The sequence below is a fragment of the Mus caroli genome, unplaced genomic scaffold, assembly GCF_978045245.1.
Source record: "Mus caroli unplaced genomic scaffold, Mus_caroli_1 scaffold_19, whole genome shotgun sequence".
Classification (NCBI taxonomy): domain Eukaryota; kingdom Metazoa; phylum Chordata; class Mammalia; order Rodentia; family Muridae; genus Mus; species Mus caroli.
This window is the reverse complement of record NW_028227274.1, coordinates 22,934,208-22,947,286: the sequence shown is the minus strand read 5'-3', so window position 1 is coordinate 22,947,286 and position 13,079 is coordinate 22,934,208. Positions and strand designations below refer to the sequence as shown.

General features: G+C 49.2%; 1 protein-coding gene across 49 annotated transcripts in view; it reads left to right on the top strand.

The window, feature by feature from the left end:
• The window catches only part of Celf4 (CUGBP Elav-like family member 4), a 276,613-nt gene that overhangs the window by 155,161 nt on the left and 108,373 nt on the right, over nucleotides 1-13,079 (top strand). The window lies entirely within an intron of this gene.

Here is a 13,079-nt window from a genome sequence, read left to right as displayed (position 1 = left end):
TGAGTCTGTGTACCAACATTCATTACAGAGCAAGAACTGTTTCTTAAAAGCAGTACTACTCCAGAAGATCTGTGTGTCTCTGTCTCTTCTGCAGTATCCATCTGTCCGTCTGCTTCATCAAAAATCTCAGTCCTTCACACTGATGGAAATGCTGACACACCTGTCACTCGTGCACCAGAGCCAGCCTTCAGCCAAGTTAGAGCATACACAAGAGAACAACGCACCTGCATTGTCACCACACCCTGTCACAACACACACACACACATGTGTACACACACACATACAGAATCAGGCTTCCCTGAACCAGCACACACTCTAACATAGCACACCCCCTCCTTTTGTCTAGTGGAGTCACCTGCCAGTGCCTCTACTCTAGCAAACTGACCCCAAGTCCTCCTCATGGGCTTTGTTGAACTGGGGGAAGGGGGCTGTGAGCAGCAGGAGGAGACGGGTGGCCTCGCTTTCTTGCCTGCCTTCTCAGAGGGTGACTCCTGGTGTTATTTTTAAACATTCCGCTCATTTGCTAAATGAGGCTTTCCACTCAGGCTTCTTTGAAGCGGCTGCTCCTCTCCCGGCGGGGGGCGGGGAGGCAGTGGCCTGGCAGATGCTTAAGAAATTATGGGTGAAATTTGCTGACTCAGGCCCCAATTATTTGCTGTCCCAGGACTGTATTTAGTCCTGTAAGTGCTTTGTGCTGGCTCACCCCTTCCTTCTGACACCCCCCCTCCTCTTTCCTCCCTGTCTTCTTCCCTCTCTATTCTCTCCCCTCTGGCTGTTTGAGCCTGAGTACCACCGCTACTCTGCCTTCACTGCACACATCCAGTCCTCCAGTCCTGTGTTTGGCCAGCCTGCCCCGAGAACCACTCAACACACAGCCAAATGATTTCCCTAGGGACTCCATGAGCCTCAAGACCATCATCTACATCATGTAGAATGGGTGGTTCCAGTAAAGCCCCAGAAGGTTCCACAGAAGAGAACAAGCTTAGCCTAGGCCCGAAGGAGACCTTGAGTTTGGTTGGTGGTTGGAGAGCTCCTAGCTGGCTGGCAGTTCTAAAGACATGCTAACCTGAGCAAGGGGCAGATGGCAGGACATTTCAGACAAGAAAGAAAAAGATCTTTCTATTTTTTTGGTGGGGGGGGGGGGCGGATTTGCATACATGATGCGGGTGTCAGAGGACAACTTACACGAGTCAGTTCTCCCCTTCTACCATGTGAGTTCCAGACATAAAAATCAGGTTGTCACCAGCTGAGCCATCTCACTTTGCCCTCGTCTTGAAGCTTTGAAGGTCTCGTTGGTTGGAACTCATCTTTATTCTTCCCCTTGTCGCCTCTCGTCCTCACCCATTCCACAGCCAGACCTTGGCTCTTTGCCAGAGGAAATGACAAAGAGCTTCTACTGTCACCGACCCCCACATCCACTCGCCATCTGCCTTCTTGGAGCTGCATGGATTGGGAAAGAGAGGAAGGGGGGATCCCACTAGGACCACAGGAGAGGAAGGCAGGGTTCACATGGAGGGCAGTGGGGAGGGGCAAGAACAGTCAGTGCCTTGGGGGGATCCCTCTGATCCCCAAGCCCCAGTAGGAGAGATGTCAGTCGATGGAGACAGAGAAGCAGTGTACACTCTAGACAGGAGCCGTAAAAGACACATTTAGAAGCAGAATCCTTGGGGCCTAGATGCTCCTTCTCCCACGTGGGCAACCTTAAAGACAGATAGTAATTAAACTTGAATGCAAATTAAAATGGTTCAAACCAAACACTTAAGAGACTCACCTCAGCAGCCTCCTTGCTCGTTCCCTCCTGATCGTTTGTTCCACAGCCTCGGCAGCGGCAGAAGAAGCAGGTCTCTTCAGTTGGCCCGAGAACATACAAAAGAGAAAGGATGCTCAAAGATAATGGGGCCTGGAAAACTCTGAAAGGTAAACTAGTGTGTCCCAGGTGACCAGGCAATAGGCGGCCGGCCCATTTGGAATTCTCTTTGAAGACCAGATTGGACTAGGGAGATAGCTCGGTAGTAAGGTAGCGTCCTTATAACCCGAGTTCAATCCCTGGGACCTAAGCAAAAATAGAACGGGGAAACTGACTCCATAGAGTTGTTCTCTAGCCTATGGACATGTGTCATCACCCACACCCTCATGTGCTAGCCACACATGCATCATTGTTGTCCTCATCATCATTGTCATCGTTGTCGTTGTCATATCATCATCATCCCAGACAGCTCCAAGGAAACAGTGTATTATGGCCAGGAGCAACACAGATAAACAGATGGTCTAGCCCCAGGCCTACTTATGAACACTGTAGTCCAGGTCATGCCAAGTCAAGGCTGGAAACACTAGGTCTCTATCTCCTTTTTAGAATGAGAAACAGCCTCAGGAAGATGAGAAACCCAATCTGCACATGTTGGGCAGCATAATGTCAACTTCACTCAATCTAGAGTCACCTAGGAGACACACATCTGGCTGTGAGTATGGGGATGTTTCCAGACAAGGTTAACTGGTAAGGGATGGCACACCCTGAATGTGAATGCCATCATGCCATGGGCTAGAGCCTTGGACAAAAAAAGGGAGAAAAGGAATTCTGCCACCATGAATTCTGTCATGCCTTCCCCACAATGCTGGGCTGTACTGTCTGAAGCCCTGGGCCAGGGCAAACCCCTACTCCTCTCTTAAGTTGCTTTTGTCAAGGGTTTTCTCACAGCCACAGAGTAGGTGAGTACTAGAGATGGACGGGCTAAATCTGAGAGGAGTGTGACCGTGACATCTGTCGTCCTGGGGATCTCCAGGGTTGATTAGGCTGATCTAGCTGGCTCGTCATGTGTTCCCTTCCTCTCAATTTGCTCCACATGCAGCCCTCCCAGAGCTGCATGCTCTATCAGAGATGATAGCCTTCCTTGATACAGGAGGACCATTGTTTGGTCACAGGTATGGGAGTAGCTACCCTCCCCTGCTAGAATCTCTAAAGAAGCTGTTGAGATGGGCAGAAAGCAGTGTTGCTTCCTCTTTCTCCTCACTCAAACACCAGACTATGTTGAAGGGTATAAGGCTTTCTGGGCCCTCACTGAACCTGGAGACTCCTGCATCTTGCCCCCATTGGATGATAGACAGACACTGCCTGGACTGGGAACTGTGACTCCCTAGCTAGAAACTACTAAATAAACTCCTGAATGTTCTTGTATCTGAAGGGCTGACTCCTCTGGTTGTTCTAAGGACAAAATACAGAAATAAGGGGCAGCCTAAGACCCCCACACACACCTTTACCAGGAGTTAATGCTAGTATACAGATGTGTGAGACCCCCTTTCCAAGTCCCTCCCCTGCCCAAAGAGCTCACACTCTCTTCTATGATACCAGTGCTGATCAAGAGGACAGGACAGGGCTTCCCTCATTAGTCACTGAGAGAATTCACCCATTGCTGAGGCTCCCCTGAAGACAAAGATGGCTACCAGAGAGAAGGCAGGTGCAGAAAACCCAGCAAGGGCAAGCATAGCAAGCCCAGAGTTCAGCGGGTGGGGGGAGGGGGTATCTTTTCTGAACAAAGCAGCACCATCCCCCAAGGCAGCCCACAGTCCAGCAGGGGTTCAGAAAAACCCAGACATCCCAGTGTCCAAGCAAGACCTTACCAAGCCTGGCTGCACACATTCCAGAACCAGTAGAGTTCTGTGAAGAAAGCCAAGGGGCTACAGTGGCCCTGCCAGGCCCAGTGCTGTGTCAGAAAGGCCCAGGAGCCACTGAGACCAAGCTGTTCCAACTGTAGAACACAAATCAGCCGCCCTCGGCCCTGCCATTTGCCAGAACCAAATTCATGAGCCTCTGATAAATAATTCAGGCTTCTCCATCTGTGGAAAAGTTGGATTTGGCCTAATTTCTCTCATAAACAAAGAACATCATCTGCTCAGAACAGTCAAATAGGCACCACTCAAATATTTCAAAAAATACAGAGATTCCAGTGAACTGCAGCCATTCCAGGCCTGGGTCCTGGGATCTGAGAAGCCCTTTTGAATCTTGCCAACAAGGCGGGCCGAGAACATGACGCTGATTTAAACAACTGGAGCTGGGATGTTTCCATACGGAGTCCATGTTTCAAGTACCTTAGTAAACACCCCTAAAATGATCCTTCTCCTTATCTGGAAGACAGCAGGTTGATTTGTTTCTATGTAGTATTTCCTGGAAAAACACAAAGCAGCAAATACGTTTCTCTGGAGATGTTCTTAAGCCAAGGTATATCTGTCAGGGTTCTCAGAGAAAGAAAAAGAAGAGAGATGACAGATAATAGACAGGCAGGCAGGCAGGCAGAAGACAGACAGACAGACAGACAGACAGACAGACAGACAGAGTCCAATTTTCCTTTCCTGATGCCCTTAAGAAAATACCATAAGCTAACACAACTTGCGGAAAAAAATAATTTATCTCGTTTTAGAGCCTACAGTCCATTATTCAGGGGAGTCAGGGCAATAGTTCAAGGCAAAAACCTGGAGGCAAAGTCCATGGAGGAGTGCTGCATGCTGTCCTGCTTTCTCTAGTTTGTTCAGTCACCTACAGGCTTCCCATGCAGCCTGGGCCCACTTGTTCAGGGATGACCCTGCCCACATCAATAAGCAACCAAGAACATGTTCCACAGACAAGTCCACAAGCAACTCCGATGGCTGCGACTCCTTAGCCGATGTTCCCTCCCCACCCACCCACCCCCCACCCCCCCCACCCCGCCCACTGAGGTATGTCTAGGCTTGTGTCAAGTTTACTAAAACTGTGACACACATAGAGAAGAGATAGATGATAAACTGATTGGTTTCAAAGAGTACACTAATGTTGACTGACATCCCTGACTTCTTTGGGACAGTCCACCAACCCAGAAAATATTAGTCTCAAACTCATGCCACAGTTGTCTTGAGGCATAATTTCCTCTTCCTAAGGGAAAACCCACTTTTGTGTTCCAAGTCTTTCAGAGGATGAAATAAGGTTCACCTGCATAATATAGAAAGATTTCCTTTATTTGGAGTCAACTAACTGTAGCTGTCAATTATAAATGTCACTCTTGTGCATGAAATTCCTTCAGAGGACCACCTGGACCACCATTTGAGACTAACATTGAACACCTTACCAGTTTGCCTTTGGTACATGCTATTCCCTGGAGATCCACTCTCCCACCTTAGCCTGATCCAGTAAGGCTTATCTTCACAAAAAAGAGGCAGAGTATATGGAACAAGGGAAACTGTAAAGTGTGTTTGGGGACATTGTTGCCAAAATAGCTGAACTAGCTTGCTCAAGTTCACATAGCTGGCTGGATGGCAAGGGTCATCCCAAGTTAGAAACACACAATACTGCCACCTGTAGGTACTTTCGCCCTGTCTACCTGCCACCAAGTCCTTAACAAGGTCCTGTAGGACAGATGTGCCCCTATGTTGTAAATTGATCTTGGACTCAAAGATTTGTTTCAGGCATCTGGTGTTTCTGTTATTTGAGGCCTTCTATACTGACTGTTGTCTAGTCTATTAGTAAAAACAATGTCTTGGTAGTAAGAATTTGTTTGTTTGTTTGGTGTGTGTGTGTGTGTGTGAGAGAGAGAGAGAGAGAGAGAGACAGAGACAGATATACTGAGATAGAGAGAGACAGAGACAGAGAGGGACAGAGGGAGACAGACAGACTCACACTGAGACAAAGACAGAGAGCCTGTGGGGCAGGAAGTTGAGTGCATGCAGCCAGCAGTGTTCTTAAGAAGGCCAGAGAATTACTTTGTGGCCCTTTCAATGAGCTCTGGGTCTCAAGCCCACTGAACAAGAATATTGTCTGCTTAGAACAGTCAAATGCTTAAAAAAAAAAAAAGACAGAAATTCCAGTGACCCACGGCCATTCCAGGCCTGGGATCCTATACTCAGGAAGCCTTTATGAATCTAGTGGACAGGGTAGGCCGAGAACCTGAAAGTTCGATTCAGTGGATTGATATTAAGGAATCTGTCAATTGTTTGATTCAGGAAAGAAGAGGCCAGCACATTCTTTGCCCACGGAGCCGTCCCACCCATCCCCAGCAAGTATTTCTTATTGGGGAAAAAAAAATCCACAAAGTAACAGCAACAAAACACAAACTGAAAACCTTCTGTGAATTTTTTTTTCATCTTGGGACCCAATGACCCTTCATGGTGCCTGTCAATCATTTTTACCACCTCAGGTTGTGCCAACCTCCCCTTTACAGGATGCCACCCTGTAACAGTGAGACAGATCTGTTTATGACTATGACTTTGGAGAGAAGGAACCCCCCTGCATGAGTTACACCTACACACACACACACACACACACACACACACACAAACACCTTGTCATACCTGACTCTGGTGGGGTCCAGACAAACCACAGGCTCCCCAAAAGGACATCCTTCTGAGTCACAAAGCTGTGACAAGCTCCCTCCAACTTACCCTCCTCCCTGGCCACTAGGGTCTTCAAGGAGACCTGGGGGTGAAGGGGGCAGTGACGGGCACCCATCCACCCAGCTTGAGCCTTTCACTCTCATCTGGACCCTTTGTCCCTTACTCTAGAGGCTGCTCTCAATTATGACTTCCAAACTCCAGAAGTTTAGAAGAGGAAACAATATAGCCTGGACTATTTAAAAGGGAAGGAGACACGGTCCCTCACTGGATGTAGAAGTTCTCCCGACTCCCTCTCCAACTCCACAGTTGGGGACAGCTCCTATAGCCCACATTGCATGTTTGCCTTCTTTGACTCATTTGCCTTTCCCACTAGAGAGCCAGGGGTCTGTTTACAGCCCTTACAGCCACCACTGCCTGCCCCAGGAGCACGAGAGGTGAAACAAAGAAGAGGAGCCCATCCAGTTAGCAAGTCTGAGAAGAACAAAAAAATAAACCATGTCTGAGGAGTCCCCAGATCTAAGAACAGGATTCTTGGCAAATGCTGGGCTCGGAGACCAAACCTAGATCCAGCCCCCAGCTCAGCTCTTCCCCATCTACAACCGGACTTCTTCCCCGATACAAAAGCCCAAGTCACTATTTCACAGAGTCCTAGTATAGCCAATGTTATCTACAGAGTGTTGGGCTACCCTGGGCCTACTTCAGAGATGCATACTTGGACAGCTATCAAGGAAGCCCCACCTGTCCAGCTTTCCTACCATGGACTCCCCAAGGGATGCCTAGTACGTGGTTGTACTGCTACTCAATCCTCGTGATAGTCACAAAAAAGTCAAAGCCTATAGACTATAGCAGGTGGCCTCCCAGCATTCCCTGCCTCTGCCAGCTGAAGTTGAGAGTGGACATTCTCAGCAGGGACCACAGTCCTGTCTAGCACAAAACTTAGGCTTATGTAAGACCATGCAAATCTCCCTCCACCAATGAGATGCACCTACATACAAATACACCCAAGGCTCAGTAAGTGAGGACATGAGGGCTTGGGGGTTGCTGGCACTGCAGAGACTTCAAAATGTCACAGTCGGGGGCTGGGGAGATAGCTCATCATGAAAACGTTTGCTATAAACACCATAAAGACTTGTGCTCTATCTCAGCACCCACAACAAAAGTCAGGCACAGCGGCATGAATTTGTAATTCTTGGACCAGGGAGGCAAAACCAGCCAGCCTGGCCTAATCAGCCAGCTCCAGATTGCAGTGCAAGGCCCTGTGTCAAAAAAACCAAGGGAGCTGGACCTCCCTCCAGAATAATAAATAATAAAATACAATATAAAATCAAGATAGACAGTTCCTGAAAAGTAACACCTGAGGTTTATCTCTGGCCTACATGTGTGCCTGTGCACGTGCATGCTCGCATGTGCACGCACACACACACATACACACACACACCATGCATGTACATATGTGCAACCGCACGTATGTGAGTACATACACACTAATATTACAGGCAGATCCATGCAAGAAGCATGAAACAATGGCTAAGTGTCCCCACAGAAGAGAGCACAAGGCGTTTTATCTTTTGAGAGGGGAAGGTGCACATACTGGGGTGATGGATGGGGAGGTATGTAAGCTGTGACTTTGGAGGCTCCCACACTCACCTCATTCTTGTGCCCCATGAGGCCCCCCAGTGCAGCGGCCAGCATAGGCTGACACACCAGTGGCTCAGCCAAAATGAAGACATCCAAACTCAAGGCTGCACCTTCAGACGTAAGCCTGGCTCTTGCTGCTTTCATTAAGAAAAACAAAAGACATGAGTGGAGCATGCTTGCCTGGGAGATGCCTAGGGAGGTGGAGTGGATGGGTTCTTGGCTTGCTCTCAAAGACTATCTGTGAGGGATATACTTGGCTTAGACATGCTGTCCATAAGCCTTAGGTGTGTGCTGAGAAAAAAAACAAATTTCTTGCCTCAGAATGACTCCAAGCACTCAGTTAGGATGACTTGAGCTCTGGCCATTCTCCTACTTCTTTCATGCTGTCTCCTCCCTAGACACTGACAGGACAGAGTAGCTGCATTCAGATAACCCACTTTTATTGAACACCTACTACTTGCTAAGCTCAGAGCAGAAAGCACACAGTGAAGAATGCTGGCTCATTCCCCTTGCGATAGCTACCATCAGCCTGATCTTTCAGTTGTTCCTGTTGGTCTATCTTTCAGTCTCTGAACAGCCTATTCAGAGCCACCATCTTGAGGCGTGCTCTCAATCGCCAAAAATGTACAGATGGGAAAAGGGCAGCAGAGCTAGGACAAGAATGTGGAGCTCCCGGCTTGACTGTAACGGCATATTCTTCGAGCCTTGTGGCACATGCTGCTCTGACACGGACCGGCAGGTCGCAGCAGGGGCTGTACCTGGGGGTTTGAGGACAGGTATCAGGATGCTGTGTGGCTGCTTGGGAGGGCTAGATTAGCAGAAGAACCTCAGACCTGACATCCCACAAGGTCAGGCAAACGTGTCTCTGAGGGATTTCAACGGATATGTCAAAAGTCAAAGGCACAGCCAACTTATACTTGTGGCTAGAAAAGCAAAAAGCAAACAAACAAAAGCACCCATGCAGACAATCCAGGGTCCAGCCACAAGATGGTTTAAGATAGACAGACCATAGCCGGGCAGTCGTGGCACACGCCTTTAGTCCCAGCACTCAGGAGGCAGAGGCAGGCGGATTTCTGAGTTTGAGACCAGCCTGATCTACAAAGTGAGTTCCAGGACAGCCAGGGCTACACAGAGAAACCATGTCTCGAAAAATAAAATAAAATAAAATAATAAAATAAAATAAAATAAAAAGATAGACAGACCATACTAAGCTAATCAATGTTAGAAATGCTGAACAAGAAGGCAAAAGTGCTGGGTGTCCAGGAAAGAAGCCTTGGGGTGGGGACTGCAGCGGGGAAGATGAGCAAGGTCAACTGAAGGGAACCAGGACCACAGGCTGGGAAGATCACAGCTAGCACTGAGTTCCTGAGACCTCTGAAGGCAGAGTACCTCATGGCAGCCCCCCTTCTCCTCATGAGGCCAAGGGGGTGGCATCAGAACTGATCTGGTCCTAATTTGTGCCATTTTGGAGTCCTCAAACTCTGGCGAGCATGGCCAGCCCTCTCAAAACCAGAGTTCAGTTGAATTGGCCTTTAGCACCCTACATATTGAAAGAGCTGTGCCCTCAGACAGAGGAACATCGCAGTGACAGTACGGACCCCCTCACAAGGATGAACTGTTTACAGGGGGAGCCTGCAAAAGTACCCCTGACCTCAGAATGGCAGGTAACTAGTAGTTGGCACCAGGGCATTTATGAACTGGCTCTGCACACCTCTAGTGAGTACCTAGGACATAAAGGTGTGGGCACAGATGGAGAAAGGTGAAGAGAGACTGCTGCATAAGGAGTGTGTGGGGAGTGGCATAAAACAACTCCATCCAGGACCTCAGGTGCCAAGTAGGACTTCAAATAGGACACGGCCTTTACCACCAAAAAATGTGAACTTTAAATAGGGAATGGGACCCAGCCTGTGGACAGTTCCACTGCAGTGAGCAGGGATACCTCTGTCGTGGTGCTGAAGAGCCATTTTGTAATTTCGTTTCTTTGTTCTGTTGGTTGGTTGTTTTTCTGTCATAGTGGCTAGCAACGGGGCGGGTGGAGTTGGGTCTGGGAGGCATAGGTTGAAGACTGGTCCTGGGACAGGAAGCTGTGAATGGGGTGGGGGAGGGGGGGCCGTCTCGGCAAGCTTACTAAAAAGTCAGTGTTCTGGGTGTGCCTAAACTGTTCCGATTAGATGGCCACAGCTGCCTTGGGGGAAGTGAAAAGCCAACTTTTGGGGATGGAGCCAAGCCTTCCAGTTCTGTGCCCCACCCTACATCTGTCTGAGGTGGATGGAGGGTACTAAGGCTGCCTGCAGTGGGAGGGCCTGGCACCTCCTTATTAAGACATCTGTGTCTCTAATGCAAAGTTACCCTTTGCCGGGCAGGGAAGAGACACAAATCATTATGAATCAATTTAGCTCTGGCCAGCCATCTGCCCAGGCCTCATATTGGGGGAGCCAAGGGTAAAAGCCCGGCGCTTTTTGCTCCCAGCCAAGCCTTAGAGGCTGGAGGCATGGGCAGGTGGGGCCCGGTCACCTGGAGTGGCAGTTAGGCCAGGGACAGTCTAGACCTCCTGGGGAGATGGAAGCCCATGGTTCCTGCAGGGTCACCCACAGGCCAGGCCAGCAGCGAGGCAGTGGCGGGCGCAAGTCAGCATCCCATTTCACACACCCCAGCCACAGTCTTCACTCAGTCTCCTCCTCCCCCTCCCCCTGCCCTGCCTGCGAGAAGCATCTGCCGCCGGTCCCTCCTGCGGGCAGAGAGCCCAGCGCTGCCCGGAGGAACGCGCCAGTTGTCGCGAGTGCCCTGAGGCCCCCCGACAAGCTGGCAATTTGTTGTTGTTTGTCGAGTGTTTTTGTCATGCAAACCCGGGAGCTGCAGTTGGGCTTCGCACTGAGGAGGTGGGGCAATTCTTTCCCTCCCCCCCCCCGCCCCCCATCCCCCGCCCCACCAAGGCTTTGTAGATTGTAATAATTGATTTTGCTTAATTTATTTTAAGTCACATAAAGGAATACCTCCTATTTAATTCTATTTGGTTTTAGAGTTTATGACTCTCCACTAAGCCATTTCTCTACACATACCACTTTAGAAGATAGAAAGGCTGGTTGCCTGGCCTGGGAAGTGAAGAAATCTGCCTAGGTAGGTGGCCACACTCACCAGAAATACATAAGTACCACGAACTACTGCACACTCTTGCCACTCAGGCAGCCCCACCCCTTCCCCACCCCCACTGCTGGCAAAGCCTGAGTTTTTCTCCCAAGATGGCATCCTGGACTAGGAAGTCCACCCTGATGTGCACTTCGGACCACACACTAGCCATTTGGTGCCACATTTTTATGAAAGGTGAAGGGGGAATTTTTAGCAAATGTACTAAACCTTAGGAGGCAAAGACTATCCTCTCCTCGGCCTGTGTCAAATTTTCGGGTTTTTAAATGGCTCTGAGCAAGTTCTAGACTCTAAAATCTAGAGGCATGCAGCATCAGGCAAGCCTGGGTCTGAGGTGGGCCTGGGACTGAGGCAGAAGAGCCTTGACCAAGAGGGATCAGGAAAGAGGGTACAAAGCCACCTTCCCAAGGTGTCTTGTTCTCCCACCTAGTTGAGGTGTGTGGCTAGAACTCAGTGCCCAATTGTCCAATAGGTACCGGGACACTGACACATCAGAAAGGACAGACACAAAGTTGCTTTCTCAGAGAGACACTGGGGAAAGGAAAAATCTACAGGCAAAGTAGCCTTTCTGAGATTTCCCTAGGAGAGTGGAAACAATGGTGGTTTTACTATAAGGTAAAGGTGTGTCTGTGTCTGTGTGGTATGGTGTGGTGTGATATGTAGATGTCACTGTAACAAATGTGGCCTATGGGGTGTGTTGCAGGGTGTGATTTTAGCACTGGAGTCCAGAGCTTTGTGAATCGAATGGATTGCCATGCTAGATGGTTTCTGTACTGTGCCTGGGAGCAAGGGACATCTCAAGTGCAGGAAGCAGCCTCTTCTGTTAGGACACTGGCTTCACACCCCCTCCCTTCTCTCTGCTTCTCTCTGAGATCCATGGAGTGCTCAGCTGTCAAATTCCCAAGACTACAACCCAGAGCTTGAACAAGCCTGGTTCAGCCACACACTGTGAGATTGTCCATTATGCAAACAGGTGGTCACAAATAAACACAGGACAGGATAAGGACGTGGGAAGCCAAGGAAGTGGCGGCTGTGGGTGGCCCCTCTGAAGGTCCTCAGGGACTGGGGATGTACTCCAATTAACAGAGTGCTTGCCTATCGTGTTCAAGACCCTGTGTTCAATCCTTAGCCCACATAAACTGGTCAGAGTGGTATAGGTCTGAAATCTCAACTCTTGAGGGGTGGAGACGGGAAATGAAGACAATCTTCTGTTGTATAGGGAATTTGAGAACTGTCAGGGCTATTCACTGTGTCTGAAAACAGGAAAGAAATAAAATTTCTTCTAAGATTTCTGGGACACGGCTAGGTGAACAGTGTAGAGCTAAGTCCTTCTGTAGATGTGGGACTGCAGCCAGACTTAGTACTCAAGTCAAAGGTCTTCCCTCCAACCAGCCTGTTCTGAAAGGAGATGTTGCTCTTACCTTCTCCACCGCAGTGGTAAGAGGATACCCATCTGAGAAACCGAATCACCTTCACAGAAGGAATGCTATGGAATGAGATTGTAATGCTTTTTGAGTATGGACTATTATTCCAAGGTGACCAAGGCACCTGCATCACGTGAGCATGTGTGAGGTACCCAGACGGTCGCTGGCAGGCTTTGGTGGAGGTGCCATGCCATTTGTTCTTTGCCCGTACATGGCTGTGTGTAACCAAATCGGTGTGGTCTCGTAGCACTCAGCACACTGTAGGCTCTATATGAGAATGCATTTAACCCAGGCTCACCTGCACATGTGATATTCCGGTTGTGACTCTATGGCCATTGGGCAGAGCAAGATATATCCCTGGGAGGTGAGTTTTAGCAAGCGTGTGTTTGAGTTCTGCTTTCCTGTTCTCCCCTGGGCACACCCAGAGGTCCAGCCTCCGTGAGCAGGTCACAGCCCAGCTCCGTACCACACACACTTTTAATCAATTTGGCGCTTTCTTGTCAGAAAGACAAGCTATTT